Raw genomic sequence first — 15,034 nt, forward strand, 5'->3', positions numbered from 1 at the left:
ACATAGTCAGGGAATCATCTAGGAACTAATTGTATCCTCGTGGAATCACCTAGGCCCTACCTAGGCATTCATTCAATCATCCAGGGAGTATTGATGTATTCAACCACAAACTTATGTATTTACAAGTTTTACTGAGGAATATGAGGTATTTAGACACGATAGGTGGTAGGTTTACTACAATGGTACTCTCTACATAATTACATGAGTGCATGAGTAGATATTGAGTGTTTCTTATTTTATTTTTTTTGGTGTCCTCATACAGCCAAAACTCTAGATGGGATTCCTCTAACCACTCCATGCCTACCTGTACCAGCCCTCTGGGAGAGGCAAATGGAGAGAGAAGAGCTTTCCCTCCCAGATCACACCATTACCTTATCCCACTCCCGTTCACATTTCTGTGGGGCCCTTAGGTGTTACTTAGGAGGCCAGGTCCGATGGTGTATTGGCTTAATCATTGGACCCTTTTTCCTTCTCCCTCCAATTCAACAAAGCCGCCAAGGTCTTACTTTTGCTTCGTTGATCACAAGCCATATCTAATTTGCTAGTGTAAATAATATTCTTCAAGCATTCGGCGAAAGTCGGGGGATGTTCTGATTTCCACACCCTACAGATTTCTCTCCTTGCAAGAATTATCACATAAAATGTAAAATTGGACTCCGGTGCATTCACATGATAGTTATTCATTAGACCGAAAAAAAATCAAACTGGTACTTACTACCATCGGCCTTTCCAAGACAGATTCCAGAAATTCACATACCTCCATCCAGTAGGGCTTGATTCTTGGACATTCCATAAATATATGAATATCATCCGCAGCTGGATGCTTGCACCTGGGACAACTGTATACATTCCCTGTCACCTTGGTTAACTTTTTTGGAGACCAATACACTCTGTGGGCAGTGTAGAGATGATTCTTCCTCAGTGCAACTGGTTTAACTATGGCCTGCAACATAACAAAGGAGTCAGACCATACTTTATAGACATCCGATTCGCTATCACCATATTCTTCGCCCCATAATCTTATAACTTCGGACTCCCCCTCGTCCTCCGCTTCCAATAAGGCTCCGTACCAGAACGAAACTTCCTTTTTCCATATGCCTGTTCTAGTAACTAGATCCACTTTCAAGTTTAGCTTCTCCTCCTTCTGCCAGTTCTGCGTCGCCCACCAGGATGAAATCTGATAAAACTTAAACCTCGTCAAGGTTCCTCGGGTTAACCTGCAGAGCGCCTCCCAACTCATAAGCTTACAGTCCTCTTGCAGGTCGCCCCGACATTTTATACCCCCCATTTTAAGAGGCTGACTCAATTGGTCTTGTAAGCATTCCGGGGTACCGGGGGAGTCCCAGACTGGGGCCTGTACCGCATAGTATGGAATTTTCATCCTTCTTCTTATATACATCCAAGTCTTTAAGGCAGCCCCCAAGATCTTTAACCTAAGTTTTTTGTAAAACTTTGGATCGCCATACTTATATAAGAAACATTCCTGCCCTTGCACCACATCTTTTAACATGGCCTCAAACAAATAGCCTAATGAAGATGAATCAGTTTTATTGGCCAACATCCTAAAGTGGAAAGAATAACAGTATGTGAGTAGGTCTGGTAGTGCTAACCCACCCACTGTAAGGCCTCTTCTTAGTTTTTTCAAAGCTATTCTAGGACTCTTCGTTGCCCAAATAAAAGTACCTATTCTGCCTTGTAGTTTAGCTATGTCTTCTGTTCTGAATAACAATGGGATTGAATTATATAGAAAGGTAATTTTTGGCAAGATTATCATATTCACGAGGTTAACCCTCCCATAGATGTTTAGAGGGAGATTTGCCCAACGTGTAAGTAGACTGGCAACCTCTTTAGAAATCCTCCTCCAGTTGACATTGGGAATATCCTCATGTTTCTGCACTAACTGAACCCCTAAATTCCTCATTTGACTCTTTACCCCCTAGTTACCTATTGCTTGATTCCATTCCATTATTTCGGTTTTCTCTTTATTAATTTTGTACCCTGAAACTTCGCCATATCTCTCTGCCTTCTCAATTAGCCGAGGGATAGCCTCTGTTGGGTTTGTTGTATACAGAAGCAGATCTGCATATAGAGCGATCTTAAGTTCAAGCTCTCCCATTTTGAAGGGAGGAATAACAGGATCCATCCTAAGCCAGCAAACAAACGGCTCGATATACAGATTAAACAAGAGTGGTGACAAAGGTCATCCCTGCCTGGTGCCCCTCGAGATATTCAACCAATCAGTCAGGACACCGTTTACCAAGACCTTAGCTTTAGGGCCAGAATACGAACTCTTAATCGCCTGAACAAAGTTGTTAGGGAAACCAAAACTTTTTAATGTTTCCCAGAGATATACCCAGTTAACCTGGTCAAATACTTTTGCAGCATCTATTGCAACTATCGTCAGGGGAGCCCTCTTAACTTCTGCCATATCTATGGCCCCCGTTACCTGGAAGGTAAGCTCATTTAGCTGCCTCCCTGGTATAAAACCTCTCTGATCAGAGTGGACTACCGCCTTTATAACCTTTGCTACCCTCGCTGCCAATATGCCTGCAAAAACCTTATAATCGGAGTTTAATAAGGATATTGGTCTATAAGACTCGATCAACTGTGGGTCTTTGTTAGGTTTTAGGATCAGAGTCACCGTGGCCTCCGCCCACGAACCTGGAATATCTCCCCCCTCCCCCCAATATAAATTTTATTGAACATATTTTTTAAAATTGGCACCACAATATCCAAAATACCTGTATAAAACTCAATTGGGAGCCCAGCCGGGCCTGCAGCTTTTCCCCTGACCATTTTCTTGCATTGTACTCTGACTTCTTCTTCAGTAATGCTAGCTTGCAAAGATACCCTGTGTTCTTCAGTCAACTGAGGGAGGGCAGTTAATTTTCACCACTCCTGAGCTACCCCTTGTCCTAGTCCAATAGCCTCCTTATACAGATCATTCATAAAGGTTCTGGCTTCTTCACAAATGTTATCATCCTCATGAATTATGCTTCCTGAACCTCTTTGAATTAAATTCTTTATCAAATTCCTTGCCCTATCCATTCTCGCCTTCCATGCTAATAGAGGACTGCATTTCTCTCCGTAAGCAAAATGCTGTAACTTGCCAACTTTCCACCTATCGGAAAGCTTCCTATCTAGATTGGCTTGAAATTCGGCCCGCAAATTTTCCAACTCTTTCTCCAAACACGGTGCTATACCCGGGTCTCCATAGATGCTTTCTGAAATTCTCTTTCTTTTTCCTTAATCTTGCTTATCCTATCTGCTTCTTTATTTTTCAGAGCTCTTTTTCTTCCTACCGATATAGATGTAAGCATCCCCTTATATAGGCCTTAAAAGCCTCCCACGCTGTCTGAGCCTTAGCTGTGCTGATATTAAGCTTAAAATACTCATCCGTTTTGTCACAAATCTTCATTATCACTCCATCGTCCAATAACATGGTCCTATCTAAGGTCCACCTTTTTTGTATTTCTCTTTGCTTAAGCCCCAAAGTCAGCGCTACTGCTGAGTGGTCTGATAAGATAGCTGGAATATGATTTATTTCCTCGACTTCTGAAAATAGTACCTGGTCTACAAGAAAGAAATCAATTCTTGAATGATACTCATACTTTTTACTGTAAAACGTAAAATCCCTAGTTTCCCCATTCTTGCTTCTCCATATATCGAGTAAATTAAAATCTTTAATTATATTTTTTAACGCCACAGACGTTTTAGGCGGACTATTATATTTAACTTTAGAGGTACGATCCATCTCTTTGTTTAAAACCAGATTGAAGTCCCCCCTATTATTATTGGTATAGTGGTGTTCAACAAACTGGCCTCAAGTTTCAGAAGTACCCCAGGATTATCGTTATTCGGGCCATAATATGCTACACATACTAGGGGTGTACCCCGAACTGTCAAAGTGTCCACCAACAATCTCCCCGACTGATCTGTCTCTTGTTTTACGACATTTATACCTGCATTGCTCCTTATGATCAATGCCACTCCCCTAGTACTTCCTCTTTGGTCGGAGCAGAGCCCCACCTAGATCCATCTCGCCTTACTGAACTCCTATATGCACTCCTGGAACTCTAAATGGGTCTCCTCTAAAAAACTATCCTTCAGAAATTCAATGACCCGGGACATCTTTCTCCTACTCCTCAACCCATTTACATTCAATGTTATCATTTTAACTTTATTTGACCTGTTTCTCTTTGCAGCACCCTAGGCTCTTCCTTCGCGACTCTAACATTTTTAGGACTTGTATGAGGACTAGTTTTTTGTTTTTTCCCCCCCTTGCTCCCAACACCCTGTGCTCCCCTCACCCCACCCTCCATGAGGAACCATCCTGCTATCCCCTTTAGCGATTCAAAATCGCCTTTCGAGACCCTCCCCTTGCAGCACGAGGCATCCGCTCCTAAAACAAACCCACCCAACTATTTTTATGCTATTTCCAAATTCACTAATCTTTTTGTCTGCTTTTGTATGCATATGAATATTCATCTGTAGATATGTAGAGATGATTGTTTCTTTTTTTTTTTGTGTATCCCTCTATTGTCCAGACTGCACTACTACCGTCCCCTGCCCATCTACCGCCTCCCTAATGTGATTTTTTTATATATATATATATATATATATATATATTTATATATAATCCAAAACTCTTCTCCAGTCCAGGAAGAAACTCGGACACTCGAAATGCTGCAAATAATTTGAATGTCAGGGTAAAAAATGACGCGTTTCAGCTTTATGCCTTGTTCACGCTCGTATACATATACATTCTCCATGTGTAAATACATTTCTCGATGTGTTACCAAAATAGAAAAGGGGCTCATCAAATCAATGCCCTCAACATCCACGTAACTGTGGCGGCCATCTTGGAAAGATACCAGTGTCTACAATATTGATATAATACATTCATAGTGTGACACAAATACTCCAAAAATCATATATTAATTCAAATCAAATTTTGATGTTGACTCAATTGCAAGTCCACAGTACGAGCCGCCGAAAAGTGAGCTGCGATTTGTATAAATCAAAAAATTCATTTGTTTACAGGTATATTTCTCATACTGCGTAAATGTATTCAAAAACAATATCGTTTTGTGTGTTAGCGTACTGGTTAAGTTTACCTCATACAGTTGTATGATATTGCGCTACATGAGAACGACTAAAGGTACTGTCAGTGAACAATAAAGATACATCCTTCAATTAAGTATCTTAACATTCAAGCCCAAGTGGGCTATGACACATAAACAATATCACTACATTAATATTACAAATATTGCCCCAGTGGGCAAAAAAATACATTTATGCACAAAAAACTTATTCAATGAACAGGCTATACTGTCTCAATGACTACAAGCTGCAGCATCAGATCCAGTTCAAGAATTCAATTCTTCAGCGTAACTTCTCACACAATAATAGAACAACACATGATTTGCATCTAGTAGCTAATGATGAACAGACAGTAGATACTGTGACCCCTGAATGGGATACCTGGGGGGAAGATTTGGGAAGTAATCCTGGGAGTAGTTTTAAACCTAAATCAGTGTTCCTCCCGAATGTACAGTGCGATGCAATTGATGTTTTTGAGAAAGGAATACTACATGATTTGCATAAAATATGATATAAGAAAACTCCATGTCACAAGAAAAATCTATTTACCCTGCCATTAAAATTATTTGCAGCATTTCGAGTGTCCGAGTTTCTTCCTGGATTGGAGAAGAGTTTTGGATTATATTACCAGGAGTATCGGTATCCTATCTCGCACCGCCCACGACAGCCCGATCTTCTTACCGATATTTGTGGATTTTATATTACATCACTGTATTTAGACACCTATTTACCCATGTCTTCTTCCATTAACCTTTAGCTATACATATATTACAAATATTTATTTTGCAGAAAGACACATATGTAATCAGTGATGTAATATCTGACGTCATCAGCAGAGGATTGCGGTCGCGTGAGTTATAGTTGCCTGCACTAACTATAACGGGGGAATTTCATTGGTTTTTTACAAGGGAAATGTCCAGCTAACTATAACATGTGTGAAACCTATGGTTTTTTAAGTGAATTTGCAAGGTTTTTTAAATGCTAATTCCTAACTATAACGTGTGTGAAACCTATGGTTTTTTAAGTGAATTTGTACGTTTTTTTAAATGCTAAGTTATGTATTTATTAATATTTTTTATCAGGTTTTTCACCGTGCGCGCACCGAGCGCCCACGAAGCGTTGTGCGTGCCGTGTGCGCACCGTGCGCGCTCCGTGCGTGCACCCCGCGCATTTTCGACAAAAAATAAATGTTTTTTTCACCCTTGTGGGGTCCTTCAGTGACCCCCTGACAAAGGCTAGGGGGTCAGGAACTGTCCACCCTGCCCCCTTTTCACGTTCTCCACCTTTGTTTTTCACTGCCTCAGACTGCGAGAGACAAAATGGCGGCCGCCACTTCCTGATTTCGACCGATTCGAATGTTTACTGACATCTAACAACCAATCAGAATTGCGCTCGCGCACGGTAGGGTGCGCGCACAGTGCGCGCACGGTGCGCGCGTATAGATATTGATATGGTTTTAAATGCTATTTTCTCAGGAAATACTGAACAGATTTACACGAGACCTTCAAAAGGCACTTCCTTGACCTTATGGCTACCTCTCTGCCAAATTTCACGTAATTCTGTTCAGCCGTTCGGGCTGTACCTTCGACTAAAGGTCCTATGGAAAAATGCATGGGGGAAACGCGTTTTGGGACCCCCCTTTTTTCTCGGCCCCCGCTTGACTAATCACCCCGAGACTTTCAGGGTAGGAGCGGAGCGCCCCACTTATTTTGAAAAATTCGCGAGGATTAGTCAACCGGGGCCAAAGTTATTCAAAATAGAATTTTCAGATTTCCTATGGAAACACGGTCCTAACTATAACTATCTACTGGCGACCGCCAGTAGATAATATATATACATATATATATATATATATATATTACCTACTGGCGGTCGCCAGTAGGTAGTTATAGTTAGGACCACGTTTCCATAGGAAAACCTCAACATTCTATTTTGAATAACTTTGGCGCCGGTTGACGAATCCTCGCGAATTTCTCAAAATAGGTGGGGCGCTACGCTCCGCTCCTACCCTGAAAGTCTCGGGGGGATCCGTCAAGCGGGGGCTGAGATAAAAGGGGGGTCCCAAAACACGTTTTTCCCATGCATTTTTCCATAGGACCTTTAGAACGAGCTACAGCCCGAACGGCTGAACAGAATTACTCAAAATTTGGCAGAGAGGTAGTCCCTAGGTCAAGGAAGTGCCTTTTGTAGGTTTGGTGTAAATCTGTTCAGTAGATTCTGAGAAAATAGCCTTTAAATCAATATATATATCTGAGCCCGCTTACGGTACGCTTACCGTACGCTTACGGTAAGCGTACGGTGGCGTGCGCGAGCGCGATTCTGATTGGCTCTTAGATCTTAGTAAACATTCGAATCGGTCGAAACCAGGAAGCGGCGGCCGCCATTTTGTGTATTTCACTCTGAAAAAAAAGAGTGAAAACAAGGAAAGGGGGCAATGAGGAGAGTTACAGACCCCCTAACATTTGTAAGGGGGTCAAAGAAGGACAGAAAAGTACAAAAAAAACATTTATTGATTTTAAAAAAAATCACGGGGTACGCGTACGGTAAGCTTACGGTAAGCGTACGGTAAAAAAAAATAAAAATAAATAAATGAAAAGCAGATTTAAGAGTTTAGATATTAGGGAGCTCTAAAATATATATATATATATATATATACACACACATATATATATATATATATATATATATATACACACACACACATATATATATATATATATATATATATATTCACTGAAAAAACCATAGGTTTCACACACGTTATAGTTAGGAATTAGCATTTAAAAAACCTTGCAAATTCACTGAAAAAACCATAGGTTTCACACATGTTATAGTTAGCGGAAATTTTACTGATAAAAAACCAATGAAATTGCCCCGTTATAGTTAGTGCTGGCAACTATAACTCACGCGACCGCAATCTTCTGCTGATGACATATGTGTCTTTATAAAAAAAAATATTTGTAATATATGTATAGCTAAAAATGTATGGAAGAAGACATGGGCAAATAAGTGTCTAAATACAGTATTAGCATCAGCAGAGGATTGCGGTCGCGTGAGTTATAGTTGCCAGCACTAACTATAACGGGGCAATTTCATTGGTTTTTTATCAGTAAAATTTCCGCTAACTATAACATGTGTGAAACCTATGGTTTTTTCAGTGAATATATATATATGTTTGAACTGGTCTAGGTCTAGGTCTACTCTACTGCTTCATTTGTGCCAAAAAGACATCTACTTTCTCAGGGGAGCTAAAATTGTACATCTTATTTTGCCACATTGTTTTTAACATGGCCGGATATTTCGTTTGGACCTGGGCTCCCCGACTTCTCAGCTCCGGCATTCTAGTTCCCAAGTCCCACTGCCTCTGCGAAGTTCTCTTCCCGAGATCCGACCTAATTTGATACTCAATCGAATCACATTGTAGTGTAGTTTCTTTTAAAGCTCTCCCCAAAACCAATTCCTTAACTGCATAGGAAAGGAAGTTTATCAAGATTTTCCTTGGGGCTTTTCTCGCGGGGTGCATCTTGAAGGGGTCTCTATGAACTCTCTGAATCTCTTTATCCAGATCAATATCCAATCTATCTTTCAAAATTCCCTCCCTGAGAATCTTACATATAAATGCTTTTATATCCTCGCCTTCTGCCCCCTCCGGGATTTTGAGGACTCTTTGGTTGTTCCGTCTTGCCTGCATCTCCAACCTCTCTAGGTCTTCCAGTAGAGTTTTATTTTGACTTTTTAGTTTCTCTAGATCTCTGGTGTTCTCTGATACTGCTTCCGAGAGGATCTTATATTCAGATTCCAAGACACCAGTGCGCAGGGCTATATCATCCAGTTTTCCTTCTAAGATCTCACATTTATCCTGTATCCCTCTCTGATTAGCCTCAGAGATCTCAAATTTTGAAAATAAATCTCCTCTTAAGGCTAATAATATTGATTCCAAATCAGGCTTGCCACCTTCTACCCCAAGAGAAGTATTAGTTTTCCTTCTGTCCAAGGGGCTGTCATTTCCCTGCACTGGTACTGGTACTGGCACTAAGGCTGTACTAGGGAGAGATCCTGTATCGGGAGCGAAGTTTCCTACATCCAGTGCCCCTTCTGCTCCAACCTGACATACCTCCTTCTCTCCCCCATCATCCACCATTAATGGGGTATAACGATTTTCTAAGGGAAGTGGGGAGGTCTGTTGTGGTCCTTGCTGCCCCCCTATGGAAGTCGCCACCTGCTCCATTATTTTAAAGTAGGATTTTAATGAGGGGGGTCGTCTTGACTGGTAAGCGCGGTGCCTTGACCTCCCTTCGCTTTTTGCTCCCCCTTGTTTTAATCACCACCTTCTTCTTATGGGTAACTGGGAGTACTTCCCCTGCACTTTTTCCCTCCACAGCTAGTTTTCCTCTATTTTTCACGTCTAGTTGGGAGCGCAGCTGATACCTATTTCTCGAGAGGGGGACCGGTGCTCCTCTAGCAGGTAAAATACTGATAGCTCTGTGTGACTCCGCCGAAACCCCCGAGCTCAACTGCTCCTCTGCGCACACAACTGCAGTGACCTCCTCCTGTCCGTGTCCCTCTCCCTTATTCACTGAAGCCAACTCAGGGGAAGAGTTAGGTAACCCGGGTCAGGATGAGAGCTGCACTTTTTCCATCTGCTGAGTCTCTCTGATGCTGAACACACACCTTACCCTGTCCTCGGGATGGCCTGACAGAGAATACTGTGCAATGGAGTCTTTTCGGGTTTTCCACCGCCCGCCAGTGTGCTGTTCTGTCTCTGCCCCCACCAGCCCGGAAGCCGATCCTGCTTACTGCAGCCTGTATCCTCCGCCACAGTTCAGCTCGGCGTCCCCCAAATCCGCTATACTGCGCTGCTTCCAGCCCCATGGGATGATGTGGTAGAAACGGAGATGCAGCATATAATTAGCTCGGCAGCAGTGGCAACGGCAGCGTGAAAAGAAAGAAAACGGGAAATGAAGGTATTAGAATCGAGATTATTCTACATTAAAACTTGCAGCATCTCATATACCTGACAATCTTTTTTAGTGAGCTTTGTTGCGGGCAATCACACACTGGTGTAGATTTTCTGCCTCACTGCATCGGGAGCTCCTGCAACCGGTGTCAGCCCGCCGCCATGTTCCCCGGCCAACTCCCAACCATCGTTTGTTGTTGAAGGAATTGTCAGTCACCCAAGATGGAGATGTGAGCATGTCAGCTGGAAAAAGTCATGAGCTCATCTTGGAATTCATCAATGTAAACTTTTTTCTGCCTGGAAGACTTGTAGATGAGATGGAAGGTGGTGGTCTAAGTTGCACAGAGTGGGAAATCGCATGTCAGAAGCTTTATTGAGTTGAGTGTTACTTGCTTACCAAGGATGCAAGACCAATAGAACTTATGGATAACAACAAGACCTTTTATAAGTTCCATCCAAGATGATTGCTGTAGCCTTTGGGAAGAAAGGTATCTAGGATGTGTGTATGTTGACATTGTAAGAAAGTGACATCACTGGATTTCCGCTCATCTATCTGCACAGCAAGTCACATCACTGCATCTCCCATCATCCATCTGGTGGACTGTCTGCTTCGGTGGTGGTCTGCTGCTATTGAAGTCAAGGATCCTTCAGCTTTGCATTGCCTTCTTGCTGCTCACTTGAACTCCTCTTATGAAATGTGCCAAAAAAATAAAAGGGCGAAAAAAATACAATGTATGATTTTTGGCAGCATTGTGAATACCTGTAACACACTGCTCACCAGCACTTACAACAACACTACAGTCCATGCAGTACATGGCCATTCTTGACAACTCTAGAGCCATATCTGTTGCAGTAGTCTGCACCTCAGAAGGGAATTTCTGACCAGGAATTGTTGCTGCTGCACCTGAACTAGGTGTTCCTCCAGCTTCACTCTGCTTGATCACCAGTTGGAGAGATTTTTATGATAGGATTTTAGGTAATATAACATAGACGCTGTCCCACATGAATATTTGTTGTTCGTCCCTCTAGAGAGGGTCTTGTCAGGCATTGTGGATTGCACTAGTTTTGCAGCAGTTTTTGATTCCCCATAAGTTTCAGTAACCATGGGTAGTTTGATGTTTGTTTGGAAGTTATGTTGTGTTTGTGTGTTTAGATGTTGAAAGTTATTTTTGGAGACAGTTGTTTTTTTACAAATATGTTGTTAAAATAAAGTTAAACCAATATCTTACTAAACAGCTAGACTCAAACTTAGTGTAAAATATGTCTACCTGGTGTTGCTGTGAAGAAAGAAAATGCATTTTTGATGTAGTTATATCGACAAATGAATAAAAAGGGGAAAGTTATATTGGTATCTTACTAAATAGCTACACTGAAACTTTATGTCAAATATGTCTATATATGTGTTTTACACTTTGTCAAAAACACCCAGTATTCGCTGTCTGTCCTTGGCAATGGCACTCACAGAATCATACAGGCACTACCTGTGCAATCATCAAGGACGTCCTTTTTGTATCAATTTGCAAATGTGCCTCCTAACATAGTACTAGTTGGGGGGATGTAGTCCCCTTGGCTATTGAGGGTATTTGGGGCCGAGTATCCCTCTTGTTGTCTCCAGCAAGTTGTACACAGTCAGTTTGCTAAGAGGTGTTCTGACGGCCACACACCCTTTCTGCACCATTCTGAAAACACGTCTCCTGGCACACTCTGGTTGGGGAATAAATTTGTCTTAGATGCTAAAAGACCTTGGGGACCAAGAAGTCCTCCTGGTACTTTCTATAAGTGATACTCAGCGGGATTTCTGAGAGCTGGTCGGAGGCCCCGCCCCCTTTCCACACAATTCTGAAAATACCATTGCTACATAAAAAACCATGGAAATTCACTGAAAAGACCAAAGGTTACAGGTAAGTTATAGTTATAGTTAACAATTAACATTAAAAAAACCTTAGACATTCACTGAAAAAAACAAAGCTTACAGGGACGTTATAGCTAGGAAATAGATTTAAAATAAACCCTAGAAATTCACTGAAAAAAACAAAGGTTACAGGGACATTAGAGTTAGGCTGACATTTCACTCGTACAAAACCAGAGGAATTCAGTAGTTATAGTTTCTGAGCTAACTATAATTCGCACCACCGCAATGCACTGCTTATGACCTCACATATTACATCACTCATGACATGGTCAGTGACATTACTGATGATATCACTTGTGACATTAGAGGGCAGAAAGTTTTAAAAGCCTTTGAGTCCTCCTAGCGGGCTCTACCGGCCATTGTATGCCCGCTGAACATTAAAGCTTTAACAGTGGAGAGAGCCTTTAATGGCCGGTAGAGCACACCAGGTCAGGCTCTAAGCCTATATTACCAAACAACTCCCTGTTATTAATCCTGAAGAAAAGACTTCACCTGGAGGAACTTATCAAATGTGTGTTCAAAAGGGCACAACCCCAACTGAGGATTTTAACAAAATGAAAACCCTACATTCCCAATCAAGCCTTTAAACATGCCATTCACGCCTTAATTCTTAATGGAATCAAATATGGCAATGTCCTGCTTCCTTAAAGTCCAGTTTGCAGCTCTAAAAGTAATGGTGCATGCAGATGCAAGCCTTTTAGTTGGCACCTACTGTAAAGACCATATAATGCCAGTGCTAAGGGATCTCAAATGGCTCCCACTCAAATGAAGACAGTCCTACAAGCTATAAGGTAATCAATCTTCCCTGTTCTGAAAACATCTAACATTTTTGAAGAATCATGCTCAGCCAGAAAGGAAAGTGCTTTATGTCTCAAAGTCCTAAAATTTGTGAAACACATCCCATTGAAAAAAGCCTGGTCTGGAGCAGCGCCAAAACTATGGAGCTTCTGCATCAGGAAAACTTCCAGGGGCAACACTTTCAAACTTGAACCCAAAGGTTCCTTGACTAAATAGTATTACCAAGTTATGCTCATGGTGACCCTGTTACTATGACTTGATCCTTGCATTTCGAATTCATGGTCCCTGTTGTCAACTCTTCTACAGATACCCAGACATCAACATATTTCGGCTAATTTTGAATTATCTATGTTTTGTGTACATAAAACCGTAGAATCCTCTGTTCATATTAGGACTAGTCACTTATTTCAAATTGTCAACTGGTCTCGACTCAATCCGTTACACTGACCTTAGGTTATAGGTTGTGATCCTCTGCTCTTGCTTGACCTTTTGCTCTGTTCCTTCAATCTGACTGATCCTTTGTTTGTCTGATTTTGTTTTAGAGCTTTTGCTTGTAGCATTAAATGTACAAGATACTCTTCTATATTCTAACACAAATGTTGTAAATAAAGGGAAAACATCACCTATTAACTGCTACAGTTTACCAATGAGCAGTATCCGAGGACAGAGCAGAAGGACAAGTCTCATCACTTCACAGAACTGGATGAAGCCACTGCCCTACTGGGAATGCCACCCCCAAGCACCGTGGCTCGGCTGGAGAGACAGGCAAAAGACTGACAGGTTCCATAAACACCTTTGACATAAGACAATGACAATCGCAACCTAGAAAGAAGCACTAAGGCAAATGATGGATCTAAAGAAAGTTGTAACCGGTGCAGAGTACTCCTTGGCTGCCACTCTATGCTGGGACTGAGTCTCTCAGACTGCTACTTCTGGTTTCCGAGCCCCTGCTCTAAGGAGGGGGCTCACTTCAAAGAGAAGAAGGGAGTATCAGTATGCAACAGACCTTTGGGCGGTGCAGGAGACATAACTCTGATTGCCTTCTTTGCCAGTCCCTCTGCAACAATTTAGAGTAGTTGTCAACTGTCAGGCTTCCTTCATAGCAAATGGCATCCTCTAGAATACTTTTGAAGGGCTTGACCGGAATGCCTCAATCTCTTATATTAGATGCTATCCTAACTCACTGTTGGGGACTTCGGTTCCTCACTTTTATTGTTACCATGTTTTTGTTCCTAATGCATAAGTGGAGGAGTATGGCGGGTTTGGTGGTGGGCTTCGGGAGTGGCTGGTGGCAACAGCCAAGAATAACGGAGAGGTTTGAAATTCATGGATGGGCACTGAGATCTATATGCAGCTACCACTTAGCACACACTGTGACTCACATAGATATTACACTATACTAATGGTACTAAATACACTGTCACTGAATAGTAGAGGCCTTAATTCACCAGCTAAGCACCATAAACTGTGAAATATATATTGCACCGGAAGCTTGACATCATAGCCATGCATGGAACGCACCTTAAACACAATAAGCATCACAGGCTAAAACACAGAGCGTATCCCCGGGAATACAAATCTTCTGAGAACAACAAGCACAATGGAGTGGCCCTTCTTTTCCATTCTTCCTTAAAATTCCAAATCACTGGCAGCAAAACTGATACATATAGGAGTATAGTAATAATTAAGAGACACATTAAAGGATGACTCTGCATGATAGCTTCAGTTTACGCACCCAATTCAGGACAATCTGTGTTTATCCATTCTTTGTTTTCTCTTATGGATGGTTTTGTGGAAGCGGACATCATTTTGATGGGGGACTTTAACCTAACTTGGCACTGAAACTAGCCATCCTACACTTAGGCCTGATAGATGCCTGGAGATTCAAGCACCCTACAACTGGGGACATTACGTTTTTTCCCCATGTCTACTGCACATATTCACGGCTCAACTGCACATTCATCAGCCAGTTACTACAACACACCATTGCAGACTCAAGATTCCACCCTATTGCACTTTCAGCCTACGCTCCGGTGGAGATTAAACTACAGATGCAGGCTCTGAAATCCAAATTCTGGAGATGGTTCTTTCCAGTACCACTAACGAGAGAACATCTCTTCAGAGATGAGCTACATAGGGCCATTAGGGAGCACTTTCAATTGAACAATCCCCTAGATAATGAACCCTCCACCACCTGGGATTCTTTTAAAGCAGTCCTTAGAGAGAAATGTATTTCACTGATGACTACCCTATCCCAGGGGAAG

The sequence above is a fragment of the Triturus cristatus genome, chromosome 10 (assembly GCF_964204655.1).
Source record: "Triturus cristatus chromosome 10, aTriCri1.1, whole genome shotgun sequence".
Lineage (NCBI taxonomy): Eukaryota > Metazoa > Chordata > Amphibia > Caudata > Salamandridae > Triturus > Triturus cristatus.